Genomic DNA, 19243 nt, shown 5'->3' on the forward strand with positions numbered 1-19243 from the left:
TTTCACAGAACCTCCTCCTCCTTTCTCCGTTGTCCCTGCTCCCTCTCTCCCCCTGTATCTCTTTATTCCTCCTTGCCTCACACTGATTTTGGTGAAGGCGAGGGAATGATCTTTTAAACAGGTGATTCCTTCTATTACTGGGTTTCCCTATAAAGAAGAATAAGAGCACAACGCCTTTAGCTGGTAGTGAAATTACCTGTTCTGTGTGAGGACACAGGCTTATGTGCCCTGTGGCCCTGCCCTGAGTCCACTTGACGTCTTAGCCCAATTCCACCTGCAAGAGTCCCTTATCAGCCACACGCCATGTAGCCAGGGGAGCAGACATGATAAAGAGGCCTGATCAGAGACCTGTCTAGCTGAGCATTAGATAAAAGATTGTGTCCTTCTGTAAAGGCAACACTAATCACTTGGAAAAAGCCAAACAAACCAGCTGTTAAGCTGATGAATGAAGAGAAACCGAAGTACCTTGTAATTTCAATTTTTCTTATCTCAGTGTGAGGAAAACCAGCCCTTCCTATTTGGATCGCATTTGAGAAGCTACCTAGGACTCCCGATCTTCCACACACCTTTTTTGCCCAATGATATTATGCATGTAATGGCTTCTTCTCCCTGTGTTCCAGAAACTTTGCAGAGATACCCCAGAGCATGTGTTCATGCATGGAGAGGAACAGTGGGTGCTGTAATCAGTTCTGCAAATGGCAGATTTTGCTCCTTTAAAGGAGTAAGCATGACAGGGTACAAGTCACCACATCAAGAAATATGGCAGCCAAGGGCAGCTGACTATCCCCCACCATACACAAGTATAGAAAAACCCATCTTCATTTTTTATAACATAGTAAAATTAACTAGTATGCATCAAGTACTCTAGACTTAAATTTGACACAAAAATGTTTTAACTCATTTGATTGGAAGGATGATGTAGAAAAAATCTAATTAACAACAGAAATCTGACATTTATAGATAGAAACTGTAAAAGATAAATTTAATATAATTTGATTAACTTTGGGATGTAAGTTTTCTTCAGGACAAGTATACCTCCATAGATTTAGATGACTATTATAATAGTATAAATACTGATTGATGTACATCCAAAAAAAATACCCTTAGGGTAAGTTTGTCCTCAAAACTTAAAAAAAATTAGAGACACTTATTTTAAACACTGGAAGTTTAATTTTCACCTTTCAATGTCTGTCTCTTAATAAAACTTTGACACTAGATGATGGACATAGGTACCTTTTATTTTATACTAGAGGCCCGGTGCACGAAATTTGTGCATGGGGGAGGGGTGTCCCTCAGCCCAGCCTGCACCCTCTCCAATCTGGGACCCCACTGGGATTGGGCTTAAACAGACAGTTGGACATCCCTCTCACAATCCAGGACTGCTGGCTCCCAAACACTCACCTGCCTGCCTGCCTGATTGCCCCTAACCGCTTCTGCCTGTCAGCCTGATCACCCCCTAACCACTTCCCTGCCAGCCTGATCGACAGCTAACTGCTTCCCTGCGAGCCCAATTGCCCTCCCCTGCAGGCCTGGTCACCCCTAACTGCCCTCCTCTGCTGGCCCGGTCACCCCTAAATGCCCTCCCTTGCCAGCCTGGTTGCCCGCAACTTCCCTCCCCTGCAGGCCATCTTGTGGCGGCCATTTTGTGTCCAGATGGAAGCAGTCATCCTTGACCACATGGGGGTGGCCATCTTGTGTGTTGGAGTGATGGTCAACTGGCATATTACCCTTTTATTAGGTAGGATTTGGGAAAAATTATTGGAAATGATAGAATAATTACTAAAGGGCTTAAATTGTCATATAAATAGGATTGCTACTTATCTGATTGGCTGAAACATAGGAGAAATTTATTACACCTTGCAAAGAATTTTCTTAATTAAGTATTCAGAACATCAGGCTCTAGCATTAAGCTACTCTTTAGACTTAGATTGGGTAATACTGTATACCTCATAAGAAAATATGCAAAATATTCATACATAATAGTAATACTAATCATTTAAAATGAAAGCAATAACAACATCACAACTATCTGTAAAAATCAAACTAAGAAAAATATGTTTGCATTGCTAATCAAAAATATGATTTAACCATTCACAATTGGTATAATACATTTAAAGATTATTCTTCCAAGGAAAATAATGTACTGACTTAAAAATTCAGTAATTCTGTTATTCTACAGTAATTCTGATAATTACTTTGCTTTGCTATAGATGTGCTGGATATTTGATAGCCTCAATTTATATAGATAAAGATAGAATCAGCCATAGAAATTATTAGAAGACTATAATGTCACTATTTAATAATAGTACAGAGAGGAGGTTGTAAATGGTAAATACAAATTAAAAATAAGATGTTTAATTCTCCCTCTTGAAAATAATAAAGGACAATCAGCATCCCTGCTCCCTCTTCTTAGATTGTTAAATTTAAAATGTTTAGAATTGCAAATTCTTTCTTTGCCTCTTTGAAATGTATTTAAATACTTTTAGATACATTTAAGCTACTTTATTGAGGTATGATTAACATGTACATGTTGTACATATTTAATGCACATAATTTTATGAGTGTGGAGATACATATGCATCTGTGAGTAATCACCACCATCAAGGTCATAGACATGTCCAATAACAACCAAGGTTTCCTCCTACCCCTGTATCATCATCATTATTATCTGTGTGTGCGTGTGTGTGTGTGTGTGTGTGTGTGTGTGTGTGTGTGTGGTAATATCTCCCATCTTAAAAAAATTTAAGTATACAATACAGATGGTTAGCTATGGACACTGTGCTGCATAGTAGATCTTCAGAACTGTGTTGCATAACTGAAACTTTGTACCTTTTGGGCAGCACCTCCCCATTCCCCCTTTAAAGCCCCTAAAAATTGCCATCTTACTCTCTGCTTCTATGAGTTCAACTTGTTTAGATTCTCACTTGTTAAGTGAGGTCATTTCATTTAGCATAATGTTTCCAGGTCCATTCATGTTGTTTCTAAATGGCAGAATTTCCTTCTTTTTACAAAGCCAAATTATATCTCACTAGAGGCCCGGTGCATGAAACTCGTGCACGGGGCGGGGGGGGTGTCCCTCAGCCCAGCCTGCACCCTCTCCAATCTGGGACCCCTCGAGGGATGTCCAACTGCCCATTTAGGCCTGATCTCATATTACTCTCAGTAGGATCAGGCCTAAATGGGCAGTTGGACATCCCTCTCACAATCCAGGACTGCTGGCTCCCAACTGCTCACCTGCCTGCCTTCCTGATTGCCCCTAACCGCTTCTGCCTGCCAGCCTGATCGCCCCCTAACCACTCCCCTGCCAGCCCGATTGCCCCTAACTGCCCTCCCCTGCCAGCCTGGTCACCCCCAACTGCCCTCCCCTTCAAACCTGGTCACCCCCAACTGCCCTCCCCTTCAGGCCTGGTCACCCCCAATTGCTCTCCCCTGCAAGCCAGGGTCCCCTCCAACCGCCCTTCCCTGAAGGCCCGGTCAACTTCCCTCCTCTGCCAGCCTGGTCACCCCTAACTGCCCTCTGCTGCAGGCTTGATCACCCACAACTGCCCTCCCTTGTAGGCCTGGTCCCTCCCAACTGCCCTCCCCTGCTGGCCATCTTGTGGCAGCCATCTTGTATCCACATGGGGGCAGCCATCTTGTGTGTTGGAGTGATGGTCAATTTGCATATTACTCTTTTATTATATAGTATTGTATGTGTAGACTACATTTTCTTTATTTATTTACCCATTAATGGGCATTAAGGTTGTTTCCACCACTTGTTTATTGGGAATAATGGTGCAATGAACATGGAAGTGCCCAGAAATGGGATTACTGGATCAGATAGTAGTTCTGTTTTTGTGAGGAATCTCCATACTGTTTTCCAAAAAGCTGTACCTTTACATTCCCACTAATAGTGTACCAGGGTTCCCTTTTATTCGTATCCTCACCAGCACTTACCTTAGTCTATAGATTCAGAAAAAGCATTATAACAAAATCTAAACACTATGTAAACCAGGACTTAAAATTATCTTATTCACTCTAAAAATGGGCACCTAGAAAGGCCTCAGTTAAAATCTAAATAAAAGGCAAAATAATGAACATTTGCACCTTAATACAGTATCTAGAACAAAGGAAGATTATTTACTCTCACCAGTTAAGTTCCACTGGCCACTCTAGACATTGAACAAAGGCAAGAAAAGAACAAAAAGCACAAAGTTTAAAGGGGGAGCCCAGTGGGTGTGCTCAGTGGTTGAACATCGATCTCTGAATCAGAAGGTCACGGTTCCATTCCCAGTCAGGGCACATACCCAGGCTGCAGGCTTAATCCCCAGTGTGGGGTGTACAGAAAGCAGCCCATCTATGATTCTCTCTCAGCATTGCTGTTTCTCTCTCTCTCTCCTCTCTCTCTCTCTCTGAAATCAATAAAAATATGTTTTTAAAAAAGATTAAAAGGGGGAAAATAAACTGTATTCATAGAAGAATGACTAAACTATAAAGCAAATACTAGAATTAGTGAATTTTTCAATGTCACAGGATACAAAGGCAATATACAAAACATTTTTTTCTATATAATTATATAAAACAAATTTTAAAAATAAAATGTAAAAAACTCCATTTTCAATAGCATCAGCAACTACAAAAATACTTAAATGTAATATAAGTTGTGCAACATTTCTAAACTAAAATATTCAATATGGTCCTAAGATAAATTAAAGAAGACCAAAATAAATTGAGAAATAGAACATGGCCATGAATTGACAGATTCAATATCATTAATATAGCTCTATAGCCCTAGCCAGTTTGGCTCTGTGGAGAGAGTATCAACCCGCAAATTGAAGGGTCCCAGGTTCAATTCAGGACAAGGGCATGTACGTGGGTTGCAGGTTTGATACCCGGCCCTGGTCAGGGGCCTGTGCAGGAGGCAAGCAATCGATGTGTCTCTCTTACACCGATGTTTCTCTCTCTCTCTGACTCTCCCCCTCCCTTCTACTCTTTCTCTAAAAAAAAAAAAAAAAAAAAAAAAAAAAAAAAAAAAAAATCAATGGAAAAATATCCTCTATTTAGGATTAACAACAACAACAAAAAGAAAGTACTGTATATTGTTATAAAGATTTATTGCAATTCTAATCATAATCCCAGCAGGAGTTTATAGAAATTGACTAGTTGACTCTAAAATTTATATAATAATGAAAAAGACCAAGAGTAGACAAAAAAAATCTTAATAAAGCAGAACAAAGTTTCAGGACTTGTACTACCTGACTTCAAGAATTATTACAAAGCTGCAGTAATCAAGACAAGGCGGTATTATCTTAAAAATAAATAGATCAATAAAACATTTTAGAAAACATATTCACTTAATTTTAACAAGGATGTCAATGCAATTCACGAGAGAAAGGAATGTCTCCATTAAATGATGCTGAAACAAGTAAATATTTATACAGAAAGAAATTGAACCTCAATACTTACCTTACAGTACACTTGAAAATTGACTTGATATGAGTCATCGACCTAAATATAAAGGTTAAAAGTATAAAATGCCTAGAAGATATGGAGTAAATATCTTCATGACATAGTATAGCCACAGATTATTTTGCCACATCACAAATAGGAAGAACTATGAAAGAAAGAACAGGAATTGCATAGACTTCTTCAAAATTAAAAAATTGTGCTCATCAAAAGGCATATTAAAAAATGAATAGGCAAACAAAAGCCTAGAGAAACATTAATAAAAGATATATTTGGCAAAGGACTTGTTTTTATAACATACAAAGAAGTCCTACAAATCAATAGTAATATGAAGTTTTTAAAAATGGTTAAGGACTGAAACACTTCACAAAGGAAGGCATATAAATGACAGATAATCACATGAAAAGGTCTTCAATATCATTAGGGAAACGCATATTAAAACCACAGTGAAATACCATTACATAAACACTCGCATTGCTAAAATGAAAAAGACTGGCAACTCCAAATGTGGGAAGGATGAAGAGAAAGTGAAAATCTCATACATTGAGAGAAAACCAAGATGGCGGCATAGGTAAGCACCTAAACTGCTGCCTCGCATAACAATTTCAAAACTACAACTAAAAGACAGAACGGACACCATCCAGAACCACAGGAAAGCTGGCTGAGTGGAAATTCTACAACTAGAAGGAAAGAGAAAAGCTCACAGAGAATTGGAGGTACGGCAAAGGGTCTATGTGCATGCAGAGAGGAAGGGCGGCTGAGAGCCTGGCTGACTTTCTCTGGCGGAAGGGGGAAGGAAGCCCCCAACCGCACTGAACCCCAGTTCTGACTGCACTGAACCCCAGTTCCGGGCGAGCCCCTGGGGACCCACGCTCTTGTGGAGGAGTCTGGACTCTCGGGCAGAGACTCAGGAGCCAGGGAAGGCGGAGGTCTGAAGGCGTGCGCGCCAGTGCGCACAAAGGCTGCGGAGGTTGCCACAGGCTTTCCCTAGTGGAAGGGAGTCAGAGGCTCCTGACTGCACTGAGCCCCAGTTCTGACTGCAGTGAACCCTAGTTCCAGGCGAGCCCCTGGGGACCCACGCTCTTGTGGGGGGAGTCTGGACTCTCGGGCGGAGACTCGGGAGCCGGGAAGGCAGAGGTCTGAAGGCGTGCACGTGCGCGCAAGGGCAAGGCTGACGGGAAGCCAAGACTGAGACTCCACCCCACCAAGCTGAGCACAGAGGCTATTGCAATTTGGCAAGTATAATCCTATAAGGCTGTCTCCAGCACCGAACTTCTCCCAGCATAGACACAGCTGATCCTTACAGCCAACTGGCCTGGAGGTCAATTCTTCCCAGTGATACCAACAACAATAAAGACTTAATTACAACAAGGCTGTACACACAGTCCACAAAGGGGTGCACCAAGAGTGTCCACCTCAGGTTAACTGGGGAGGCAGACCCACTGGGCCATATTGGAAACCTAGCACACAAATCTACCCTACCAACTCAGGGAAGCAATGAAAATGCGGCGTCAAAGAAACAGATCACAAACGAAAGAAATGGAGGAAAACAAACGACTGGATATATAATTCAAAACCACGGTTATAAGGCTTTTTAAGAATATCCTAGAAAAGGCCGATAAATATAACGAGACCCTCGAAGATATGAAAAAGGACCAACTAGAAATTAAACATACACTGACTGAAATAAAAAATATTATACAGAGACCCAAAAACAGACAAGAGGAACACAAAAATCAAGTCAAAGAATTGAAATACAAAGAAGCAAAAAACACTCAACCGAAAAAGCAAAAAGCAAAAAAAAAAATCCAAAAAGTTGAAGATAGTGTAAGAAGACTCTGGGACAACTTCAAGCGTACCAACATCAGAATTATGGGGGTGCCAGAAGAAGAGAGAGAGCAAGATACTGAAAACCTATTTGAAGAAATAATGACAGAAAACTTCCCCCACCTGGTGAAAGAAATAGACTTACAAGTCCAGGAAGCGCACAGAACCCCAAACAAAAGGAATCCAAAGAGGACCACACCAAGACACATCATAATTAAAATGCCAAGAGCAAAAGACAAAGAGAGAATATTAAAAGCAGCAAGAGAAAAACAGTTAATTACCTACAAGGGAGCACCCATACGACTGTCAGCTGATTTCTCAACAGAAACTATGCAGGCCAGACGGGAGTGGCAAGAAATTTTCAATGTGATGAATAGCAAGAACCTACAACCAAGATTACTCTACCCAGCAAAGCTATCATTCAGAATTGAAGGGCAGATAAAGAGCTTCACAGATAAGAAAAAGCTGAAGGAGTTCATCACCACCAAACCAGTATTATATGAAATGCTGAAAGGTATTCTTAAAGAAGAGGAAGAAGAAAAAAGTAAAGAGAAAAATTATGAACAACAAATACATATCTCTCAACAAGTGAACCTAAAAATCAAGTGAATTAAAAACCTGAGGAACAGAATAATCTGGTGAATATAATAGAATCAGGGGCATAGAAAGGGAGTGGACTGATAATTCTCAGGGGGAAAGGGGTATGGGGGGTTCATGAAGAGACTGGACAAAAATCATACACCCATGGATGAGGTCAGTGGGGGGAGGTAAGGGCAGAAGGTGGGGTGGGAACTGGGTGGAGGGGAGCTATGGGGGGAAAAAGGAGAAACAATTGTAATAATCTGAATAAAGATTTATTAAAATTAAAAAAAAAGAAAATCTCATACATTGCTAGTGGGAATGTGAAAAGGTACAATCACTTTGGGAAATGGTTTATCAATTTCCTTTTAAAAATTAAGCAAACATCTATCATAAGGCCCGGAAATTCTTAGATATTTATCAAAGACAAATGAAAATGCATGTCTACAAAAAAGAGGAATATACAAAACTTTTATCATCATAATAACTCTGAGTTTTTAACATGAATTTGATTATTTGGACAAATAAGATGGACTAGGACATTCAAACTTTCATTCAGTATTTCACCTTCATCTATTACAAACCAACAAATAAAAACAAACAGACAACTGTTTCCAGGGACCAAGAGTTCCCAGCCCTGAGCTAGACAGGACAGGGTAGAAAGTACTCTGGGCTCTGATCTCAGTTTAAATCTCATTATGACAAAGATTTCCCAAATTTATGATTCTAAGTTGCTTTCCGTTTGTTTTATATAGTTCATTCTCACTTTCTGAATTTATTTTACTATTCAGCCATGTAAAAAGAAAGCAAATATATTCTTTTGGGAACAAAAGCATATAAGAACCTAATAAAAATAAAAGGAAAAAGCAATGGTTACTAATACTCTGTTTTAAATGCCCATTGTCTCCCCCTCCCCCGCCCCAAACTCGAAAGGACTTTATTCCTTTTCTCTTTCTGCAAACAAAATGGTTACAATCGTTAGAGAGACAATTATGTTGTCCAAAAGGTTCTCTGGAGAGTGAGTGACCTGCTCTGGGTCACAGAAGTGTGGAGCTGCGGCTCATTCTCCAGGAGTGATGATGACACATCGCTGCGGAGCGTGTGCTGGCCTGCCAGTCTCGGGCTAAGCAATTCACTGTGTGTCGTTTCCATTCCGAGAGTGACAGTGTTTCCTCTGCCTCAGCCCACAGCCTCCTCAGCAGGGAGCCCCTGCTGACCTGCACGGCTCAGCAGCTCCGGGCACTCCGCAGGGTGTTGTCTAATGAACTCCATGTGACAACTGATATTTAATGGTGACAAAGTCATCGATCCAGGGCTGTGTTACAAATCATATACTTGTTGCGTGGAGGTAGAGCAAACACACCTCTGTCATTCAACGTAATCTTAAGTGTGGGTGACCAACTCTTCACGCCTGCATAAGTGACAGTTTTCATGATTAATTCCAGGGACCAGATGGATGGGCAATTTGAAGATCAAGGCAGTTAATTTTCTCAGAGGTACTAGTTATCTTTTCCCAACAGGAGGAAGAATTAACATTTATTGAGAGCCCAGGCCCATTGTTAAATGTTTAACGGAAATGACCTCATCAATTACCCCCCTTACAAATAAAGAAACTGATACTCAAGAAATGTAAAGTTGTCCAAGGTCATGCAGCTAATAGGTTTTGGAGGACAAGAATTAAACCCCAGGTTCTATGATGTCCAAGCATTCTAACACCAACTCATTAATCTTTTTTTTTCTTTTACATGAAAAATAAAATCTTATTGACTGAACCACTTACACAGCAAAGACTGTGGGGGAAAAATACACACATTTGTAGAAAAAGTGTGTCAATGAGTCTGTTTAAAAATGTTTACTATAAATCTTTTTTTTTATTCAATCAGAAGAGCTTAATCTCTGTTGCCTACAGAAATGACAGTAAACAGAGGGCACACTTATGCAAAGGTTGAGAATCATCTCTTCAAGGGGGAAATGCTTCAGTAAAAAAACATAAATATGCAAATATCTGAAACTTAAAAGCAGAAAATATTGCACTATAAAACTAAAAGGAAGGGACAACCTCTGAAAATCCGCTAATAATGCTGTATAAGCATCAGTGTGCAGACTAGATGCAGTAGGCTGGTGACAGACTTGCATTTTAACATCCATTAAACTCATATACCACTGTGATATCAAAGGAAATGAGCAAATTGCAAGCAAAGAATAGTTTCATGAAAATCTAACAATATTAACTATTGACTTTCTGACAGACCAGCTGAAAATATAGCGGTTACTTCAAACATCTAGATGAAAAGTAAGAAAAAAAATCAGTTAATAAGTTTTCAGAATACAAGATGACCAATACTAGGTTTAATAATCTGATATATCAAGTTAAACAAAAATAAAGACAAGAAAAAGGAAGGGAAATGTATGTTTCCTCTGTGAGTATGCTTGTATAAGGTATACTATAAAGAATTGGATAACCAGCCCTAACCGGTTTGGCTGTGGATAGAGCATCGGCCTGTGGACCGAAGGGTCCCAGGTTCGATTCTGGTCAAGGGCATGTACCTTGGTTGCGGGCACATCCCCAGAGGGGAGTGTGCAGGAGGCAGCTGGTCAATGTTTCTCTATCATCGATGTTTCTAACTCTCTATCCCTCTGCCTTCCTCTCTGTAAAAAAATCAATAAAATATATTAAAAAAAAAAAAAAGAATTGGATAACCAAAGGACAGGTTTGAAGAAAGTAGGATTGTAATGAATTTGAAAATATTGAGTTTTAAAATTATTTTATTTTCTAAATTTCAGTTATTTTCCCAAATGCTCAACGGTACAGGATTCAGGGTTTATTTCCACCATTTTTAATATGAAATTTATAATACAGAGTATTGCATATTTTAATTTCCACCAATTTTTACCGGTGAAGTTTTTGCCTAAAGAGTTACTAATATAATTGTTTTGAATAAGAATTTTTTAGTGTTCAATCTCAAAGAAACTTATGTAACCACAAAGATATCAGAGAATATTTGATATTAGACAAGGGCTCATAAGGTCAGGCAAAGCAAAAATTGCACCAAACAGACGTGCCAGCATAGCTCAGTGGTTGAGCATTGACCTATGAACCAGGAGGTCACGGTTCGATTCTTGGTCAGGGCACATGTGTAGGGAGTACAGGAGGCAGCCGATCAATAATTCTCTCTCATCACTGATGTTTCTATCACTCTCTCCTTCTCCCTTTCTCTCTGAAATCAATAAAAATATATATTAAAAGATTGCACCAAGCTTTTAAATGGGTAAGAAGGACTTTTTATTCAAGGCTATTGCTCTAGGGGACAGAGACCAGAACTAATGTCTGAACCCAGCTTTGCTGAAACAAACAGCAGGGAGAAGTTTGAAGCACGCTCATTACTCCACTGCTGCAGAAAACGGTCTCCGTGCCTCTGACGAACGGCCTTTTCAGAAATCGCTGGTTAATTTCTGATCTTGAAATGTAATGAGCTTTTCTTAGACCTTGTCTTTTTCAGTTCTTATAGCATCTGGCACAACTGATCAACCACCTCTTCCTTAGAACAACTTCTAGGAGAACAAACCTTTTCCTTATTCCAAGTGCTATCACTTGCAGAATTCACCTTGCTTTTAAAAGCAAGATTGCAAAATCACATGACCACTGATGGCTGTGCGTGTTGATCACTGGGCCAGTGCCACTGTCACTATGCCACACTGTTGAGATAGCATGGTTCAGTGGATAGGATCCGAGTTTGTAATTAGAACCAATTTTCCATTCTAATGCTCACTTTTACATTACATTCGCAGCATTGCAGTTTCCTTATGTGTGAAATAGGAATAGCTGTGCCCACAAAATAAGACTATGGCTGGAATTACAGCATAACCCAAGGTAAGTCCCTAACTAAATTCTGTCACGTTTGGCACACAGTAGATAAGGTTATTTAAATCTCCAAACCATTATCGACATACTCAACAACTTAGCAACTAGAAACTGAATGTCTCCTAGTTCTGAGAGATGAAACAGCGATTAAATAAAAACGGAGCTTGTAAAAATGTGCACACTGACTACTCACCACTTTTCTCTCCACTTCTGCAATACTGCATTATCCAGATTCTCTCCTACTGCTTTGCTCACTCCATTCCTTTATGCTTTTCTTGGTGAGTAACATAAAAACAATTTACCCTTTTAAAAGCAAGACTTTTTTATCTTATAAAGTGTTTGTGCTGAATTTCTCTTAATTAGCTTGGTTATTGAATTTTTAAGATTGGAAGCAATAGGGTTTTTTTAATGTATTTCAAAGAGGAAGAGAGAGGGGGAGAGTGACAGAAATATCAATGATGAGAGAGAATCATTGGTCAGCTACCTCCTGCATGCCCTACACTGGGGTTCAAGCCCATAACTGGAGCATGTGCCCTGGCTGGGAATTGAATTGTGACCTTTTGATTCATATGTAGATGCTCAACCATTGAGCCACACAGGCCAGACAGGAGCAACAGGTTTTAATCATTGATCAAAAAAACATGTATTTGGGATTGAGTATCCAAAGTTAAGTTATGAGGTACTATTTAGTGAATAAATTATATTATAAAAGAACAATAGTTTGTATTTTCAACAAAAAATAAGAATCTTAGAATTTTAACCTGGAAAGAATGCAGAAATTAAGTAGTGAGATAAATAGAATTCACATGATCACACTATAGTCTACTAGTACTCTCAGCATTTTGCAGAAACTGTATCTGAGATACTGTTGGTACTTTTGTTATTTTGATCAGGTATACCCAGTCTCTGTAATACTGATATGCAAAAACAAGTTAATACTTTGAGCATTCTTTTGTTGCTATTTGGGGTGGGGTTTCAGTTGTCTTTAATCCAAAGAACATGAAACATGTGACACTGTGGATTTGGGAATGTGAGGGAAAGCATATTTACTTGATATATGGTATATGGAAATGTGCTCTTCACTTGAAAAATTATTGAAGCTTGTATCTTTTGTTGTTTATAGCCTGTGTAACCTATTGGGAAAGGAATTTAATGGCAATCCTGAGCGGATAAAGAATATGCAAAAGTTCAATATGATGGAGCCTAGAGTTATAATTCAGTTCTAGCACACCACATGTCTTTATGACATTGGTGCTTTAAAAAGGTTATTCTCCATAGTAAACAGAAAAAAATATTTTCATACGTTTTTAAAGTGTTTTAAATGCCACAAATATGTTCATTTTTACTTTTTTTAAAAAACCTTCTTTCTTCAAATAGTGCTCCATCAAAAGGCAACTTAAGGGCTCTTCATAATGTGTTCAATCCTGATTTCAACTGGCAAGTCAGTCAAGTGTTTTTCTGACTGTTCACTTATATCAATGTAGAATTTTGTCAGTCAGATATTATTTTCTTAGTCTAGATAATATTTTCTAAGCTTAAAGAAACAGAAGAAAGTATAGATATATATTTTAAATAAAAATGGAATTTTTTGGTATTTAAGTTTGAGGTTAACGTTTTAATATTGACTGGAAAATTAGAAGAAAAAATGCAGAAAACAGATTTAATGAGAGTTTAGAATAAAATTTGGACTATTTCAAAATTGTTATAAAAGTTTGTTTCTTTAAACCTTCTAGCATCTTCTGTGCAATTTACAGCACTGCTCATCTCTTGTTCATTTCTGTCAAATCATAGAACCTCTGCAGTTCCCATAGTAACTTATCAAGACTTACAACTAAAAGTGTCATCCTTTGAAATACTAAAAAATTGTAATGACATATAATATTAATAAATTCAAAGAACAGGATAAAAAGACATTTTTTTTTTGTGAAACCTTGTTTTTCAGAAATTCTTTACTTATACTGTATGTTATTCTCTTTAAGCCAAGACAATTTGCCTACCCATGGCACATTTTTAGCCTCAAAATTTTCAGTAGAAGTTTTAAGTAAAATCTCACTAACCATTTAGATCCATATAAGTAAACTATGAGCTCCATTTAAGTAAATTATAGATACATTTTGAATTAGTGATGCTCTGAGAAATTTTAAAAATAAAATTTTGGATGCAATTTAATTTTATTTCTCCTTGCAAATTAAATTCACTGGTGTTTAATTTTCAAAGGTTTCAGCATATCCCCTCATTATATTCAGCTTGATGGCAATTATCCCTTATTTCAAAACTGTATTGTTGAATTGCCTTATACTTAATAATTCACACAATTGAATCTACTTTATATTCTCAATAGAGAATTATAAATACAGTGACATTTGTATGTACTCTAGACACTCAGGTTCTTCAACCTAAAAATGTATCAGGTTTTAGTAGTACTGTCATAGACATAACAGATTGATAGAGATTCCAAACTGGGCTGATTTTATACAATAACTAGTGGCCCGGTGCACTAATTCATGCACATTGAAAGAAAATTAATTAGAAGAAATATTTTAATATTGCTATTCACCCTTTCTCTGTAATAGAAGTGTCAACCAAATTTATGATTGACAATGAGAGATGGAAACACATGTGTGCAATTGGCATCAGTGACAGCTTTATATGTATCGTGCATGCACAAGTCAACTTAGTCTTTTATATATATAGAATAAACTTGCTTAATTAGACCTGCTTTCTGATGTAGCTAAACTTTTTCCAGCCCAGTGAAGCACCCCAACTTCTCTTTCAGGTAATTCTCTGTCAGCAACACAGCAGTAAATATCAACACAAAGCAGATTATTATTGTAGGTCATGCAGGGAGAACAAAGGGTGAAATATTTAACTGCAGCAGTGTTTGACTATATTCTGCACAGTGAGAAAACCTGAAGTCATTTTTAAGGTCTACCATTTCTTATTTCTTTTCAGTCAGGTCAAATTTCTAAGCTTTCTAAATCTTTGTTTTTCAGCTAATGAAAAGAAAATAAGATTCCACCGAGTCTCCTATCTACCTACTCCAGGACTTCTGTGAGGATCAAATGAGATGAAGCATGGGAAAATGCTTCACAGACATTTGGTTAAAGTGTAAAATGTTTCCACCTAGCTATAAAGCAAGTTGTGTTCCTGGGCTGAAGAAAATGCAAGGAGGCTAGTCACTAGGGAGAGGAAGCCAGGTGTTGCAATGTGATGTCATTACCCAGATGGACATTTACCATATTAGCCTCATATATATATATATATAAATATAGATATAATTCAAATGATGCCCTTTACCCCACCCAGAGTATACTACTTCAAAATATCTCTGCTGAAATTTCATTGTCATAGTTATTTACTTATCATTAGCAAACTCTTTTTTTAACTGTAAGTATGCATGGATGAGTTAGGTACCACTTATAAATGATTCAATACTTAATGCTGCTATTTAAATCATATCCCTTTTCAGAAAAAGTTCTGGCAAATTCAGAGGCTAGCCATCATTACTACTATCCAGCAAATATTAGGTAAAAAGTTAAAATGTAAGAAAAAAGATGGTGGCTGGCAGGACAGAGGTGAGGGAGAGGAAGTGAGTGAGTGAGGGTATGAAAGGAGAGTGTGTGGATGTGTGTGTGAGTGAGTAAGGGACAGTTAAAGCTCCGTATGAGCAGCAGGGGCTGGCAGACCAGGCTCTCTTGGACAAGGAGAGACTACCACCGCTGCAGGCACTCCCCGGACTGCAGGACTCCGGCACGGAGCCCACGCCATCTTGAAGGGGAGAATGGCCTTTTTTAGGAACTCATCAGCACCACCAACCAGACAGGCCTTGGAACTGCCCCGTGACCCAGCAGCCACTCCAGCCAAAATCCTGCTGCCCCAGCTGCAGACCCGCGGACCCTGGGACCTCCACCTCCAAAGGTGCACCCCTCAGCAGCAGTAAGTGCAACCTCCCCCTCCCCAGAGGCAGAACTCTGGACAACACATTCATGCATTTCCAGCGTACAGGCATCCAGGGCACACCACTCCGTAGACAGCACCTGGGAGCCACTGGGAGCCCCCACGGGTGTGATTTTGTACAGACAAGGGTGCACGGCCCTGCAGTAGAAATTCTGAACTCCCTCTTCCTGAATAACTGCCCATAGACACCCCAGCTGTGCAACTTCAGTGCCAGGGCCCCTCAGAGTGCGTCAGAGCTCTGCACCGGCAAAGGCACCTCCACACGTGCGCATTTCCAAGGAGCAGGACCCCTGAGCCCATCTATCCACAGGGCGCTCGTGGGAGCCACTGTGAACTGTCCCTGGGTGTGATCTTGGGCAAAGAGGGGTGCACTCCCCCCAGCAGTAGATATTCTGAATTCACTCATCCTGGTTACCTGCCCACAGGAGACTCAGTTACGCGGCTACACTGCCAGGGCCCTTCAGAGTGCTTCAGTGTGCCTTGCAGGCAAACGTACCGCGGATGCCCCTGTGAGCCACCACTGGGAGTGAGCACCTATCCACAACAGGTGCAGCAGCAAAAGCTGAGTCTGCCCACCCCACAACTATAGAACTCTGGACACCACAGTCACGCCTTTCCAGAGTGCAGGCCACCTGAGCCCCATCACCCCAACAGATGGTTCCTGGGTGCCACTGTGAGTCCCCACTGGGCCCACGCAATTTCAATCAAGGGTGCAAGACAGCAAAAATTGGGACACTCCCCTCCATGGCTGCTGAGTTCTAGGCACCACAGTTGTGCCTCTCAAGCTCACAGGCCTACATCAAGAGAACCCAAACAGCTCAAGTAGGGAGCTACACTAGATTACCAAGCCCAGGAGAACTAAGAGATTACACCAGTAGTACCATCCCCAAAAGAACCTGGGTAGCAAAGCAATTGGATCTACAATTAAAACATTACAGGAAGACATGGGAAGACAAAAAAAGCAGTCCCCAAAGGAAAGAAAAAGAGGAATCACCAGAAAGGAAGTTAAATGAAATTGAGGCTAGCAGCTTATCAGAGAAAGAATTCAGAGTACTGGTTATAAGGATGTTTAAACAGCTAGATGACAAATACACACAACTCAATGAAAATAATAAGGAGCTGAATGAGAATGTCGCCAACATGAGAAGGAACCAAGAGGAAATTAAGAACGACATAGCTGCAATGAAGAACACAATGGAAGGCTTAAACAGTAGACTAGAAGAGGCTGAGGACCGCATCAGCAAATTAGAAGACAAGGTAAGAAAAAACACACAAACACAGCAGCAACTGGAAAGAAGACTTAAAAAGCAAGAGGAGAGCCTAAGGGAGCTTTGGAACAACACAAAACGAAACAATATTCAAATAATAGGGATACCCGAAGGAGAGGAAGAGAAGCAAGGAATAGAAAACCTGTTTGAAGAAATAATGACAGAAAACTTCCCTGATATTGGCAAGAAAAAAACCATGCAAGTCCAAGAAGCACATAGAGTCCCAAACAAGATGAACCCTAAAAGACCGACACCAAGACACATAATTAGATTGGCGAACACTAACAACAAAGTAAGAATCTTAAAGGCTGCCAGAGAGAGACAGAAAGTTACCTACAAGCGTTCTCCTATTAGAATATCAATGGATTTCTCAACAGAAACACTCCAGGCCAGAAGGGAATGGAATGAAATATACAAAGTGATGCAAAGCAAGGGACTGAATCCAAGAATACTATACCCAGCAAGGCTATCATTCAAAATTGAAGGTGGAATCAGGAGCTTCACAGACAAAAAAGGGCTAAGAGAATTTATCACTACCAAGCCAGCAATGCAGGAGATGCTAAAGGGACTGCTGTAAAAAGAAGAAAGAGAAAGGCAAGAAGAAACACAAACATTAAGGAAAAATATGACAACTAACATGTACTTGTCAATAATAACATTAAACGTAAATGGATTAAATGCACCAATCAAAAGACATAGGGTAGCTGAATGGATAAGAAAACATGACCCATATATTTGCTGTCTGCAAGAGACCCACCTCAGAACAAAGGATTCACACAGACTGAGAGTGAAGGAATGGAAAAACATTTTCAGGCAAATGGAAATGAGAAAAAAGCTGGGGTTGCGATACTTATATATGATAAAATAGACCTCAAAGTAAAGGTCATAATAAGAGATAAGGAAGGCCAATACATAATACTAAAGGGAGCAATTCAATAAGAAGATATAACTCTGGTAAACATATATGCACCTAATACAGGAGCACCCAAATACATAAAACAACTTCTGGAAGATATCAAGGGAGAGATTGACAGCAATACAGTCATAGTAGGGGACTTTAATACCCCACTGACACCACTGGATAAATCAACTAAACAAAAAATCAGCAAAGAAACAGCAATCATAAATGACACCCTAGATCAGATGGACTTAATTGACATCTTTAGAACATTTCACCCCAAAGCTACAGAATATACATTCTTCTCCAGTGCACATGGAACATTTTCAAGGATAGACCACATATTAGGACACAGGCAAAGTCTCTTAAAATTCAAAAAGACAGAAATCACGTCAAGCATCTTCTCAGATCACAATGGCATAAAACTGGAAATCAACTACAATAAAAACAATACAAAATAATAAAACACTTGGAGACTAAATAGCATGCTATTAAACAATGACTGGGTTAGCAGAGAGATCAAAGAAGAAATAAAAAACATCATGGCAACAAATGACAATGAAAACACAACAATCCAAAATCTATGGGACACAGCGAAAGCAGTCTTGAGAGGGAAGTTCATAGCTCTACAAGTCTACTGCAAAAAAACAAGAAACAATGGTAATAAATTATCTAACCCTACAACTCAAAATGTTAGAATGAGAGCAACAAGAAAAGCCCAGTGTATGCAGAAGGAAGGAAATAATAAAGATCAGAGCAGAGATAAACAACATTGAAACCAAAGAAACAATACAAAAGATCAACAAAACCAAGAGTTGGTTCTTTGAAAGGATAAACAAGATTGATGAACCTCTAGCCAGGCTCACCAAGAAGCAAAGAGAGAGGATCCAAATAAACAAAATCAGAAATGAAAGAGGAGAAATAACAACAGACCCCACAGAAATACAATGGATTGTTTAAAAATATTATGAACAACTCTATTCCAACAAACTGGACAACTGGAGGAAATGGACATATTCCTAGAAAAATATAACCTTCCAAAACTCAATCAGGAAGAATATAAAAACCTCAATAGGCAAATAACTATGGAAGAAATTGAAGCAGTCATCAAAAAGCTTCCAGCAAACAAAAGCCCGGGGCCAGATGGCTTCACAGGGTAGTTTTATCAAACATTCAAAGAAGAACTAAAATCTATCCTCCTCAGACTATTTCAAACAATTCAAGAGGAAGGAATACTTCCAAGCTCATTCTGTGAAGCCAGTATCACCCTAATACCCAAACCAGATAAAGACAACACAATGAAAGAGAATTACAGGCTAATATCCCTCATGAACATAGATGCCAAAATCCTCAACAAAATTATAGCAAATCGGATCCAGCAGTACATCAGAAAGATCATACACCATG

The sequence above is a fragment of the Plecotus auritus genome, assembly GCF_963455305.1.
Source record: "Plecotus auritus genome assembly, chromosome: 4".
In the NCBI taxonomy this organism is placed as follows: Eukaryota; Metazoa; Chordata; class Mammalia; order Chiroptera; family Vespertilionidae; genus Plecotus; species Plecotus auritus.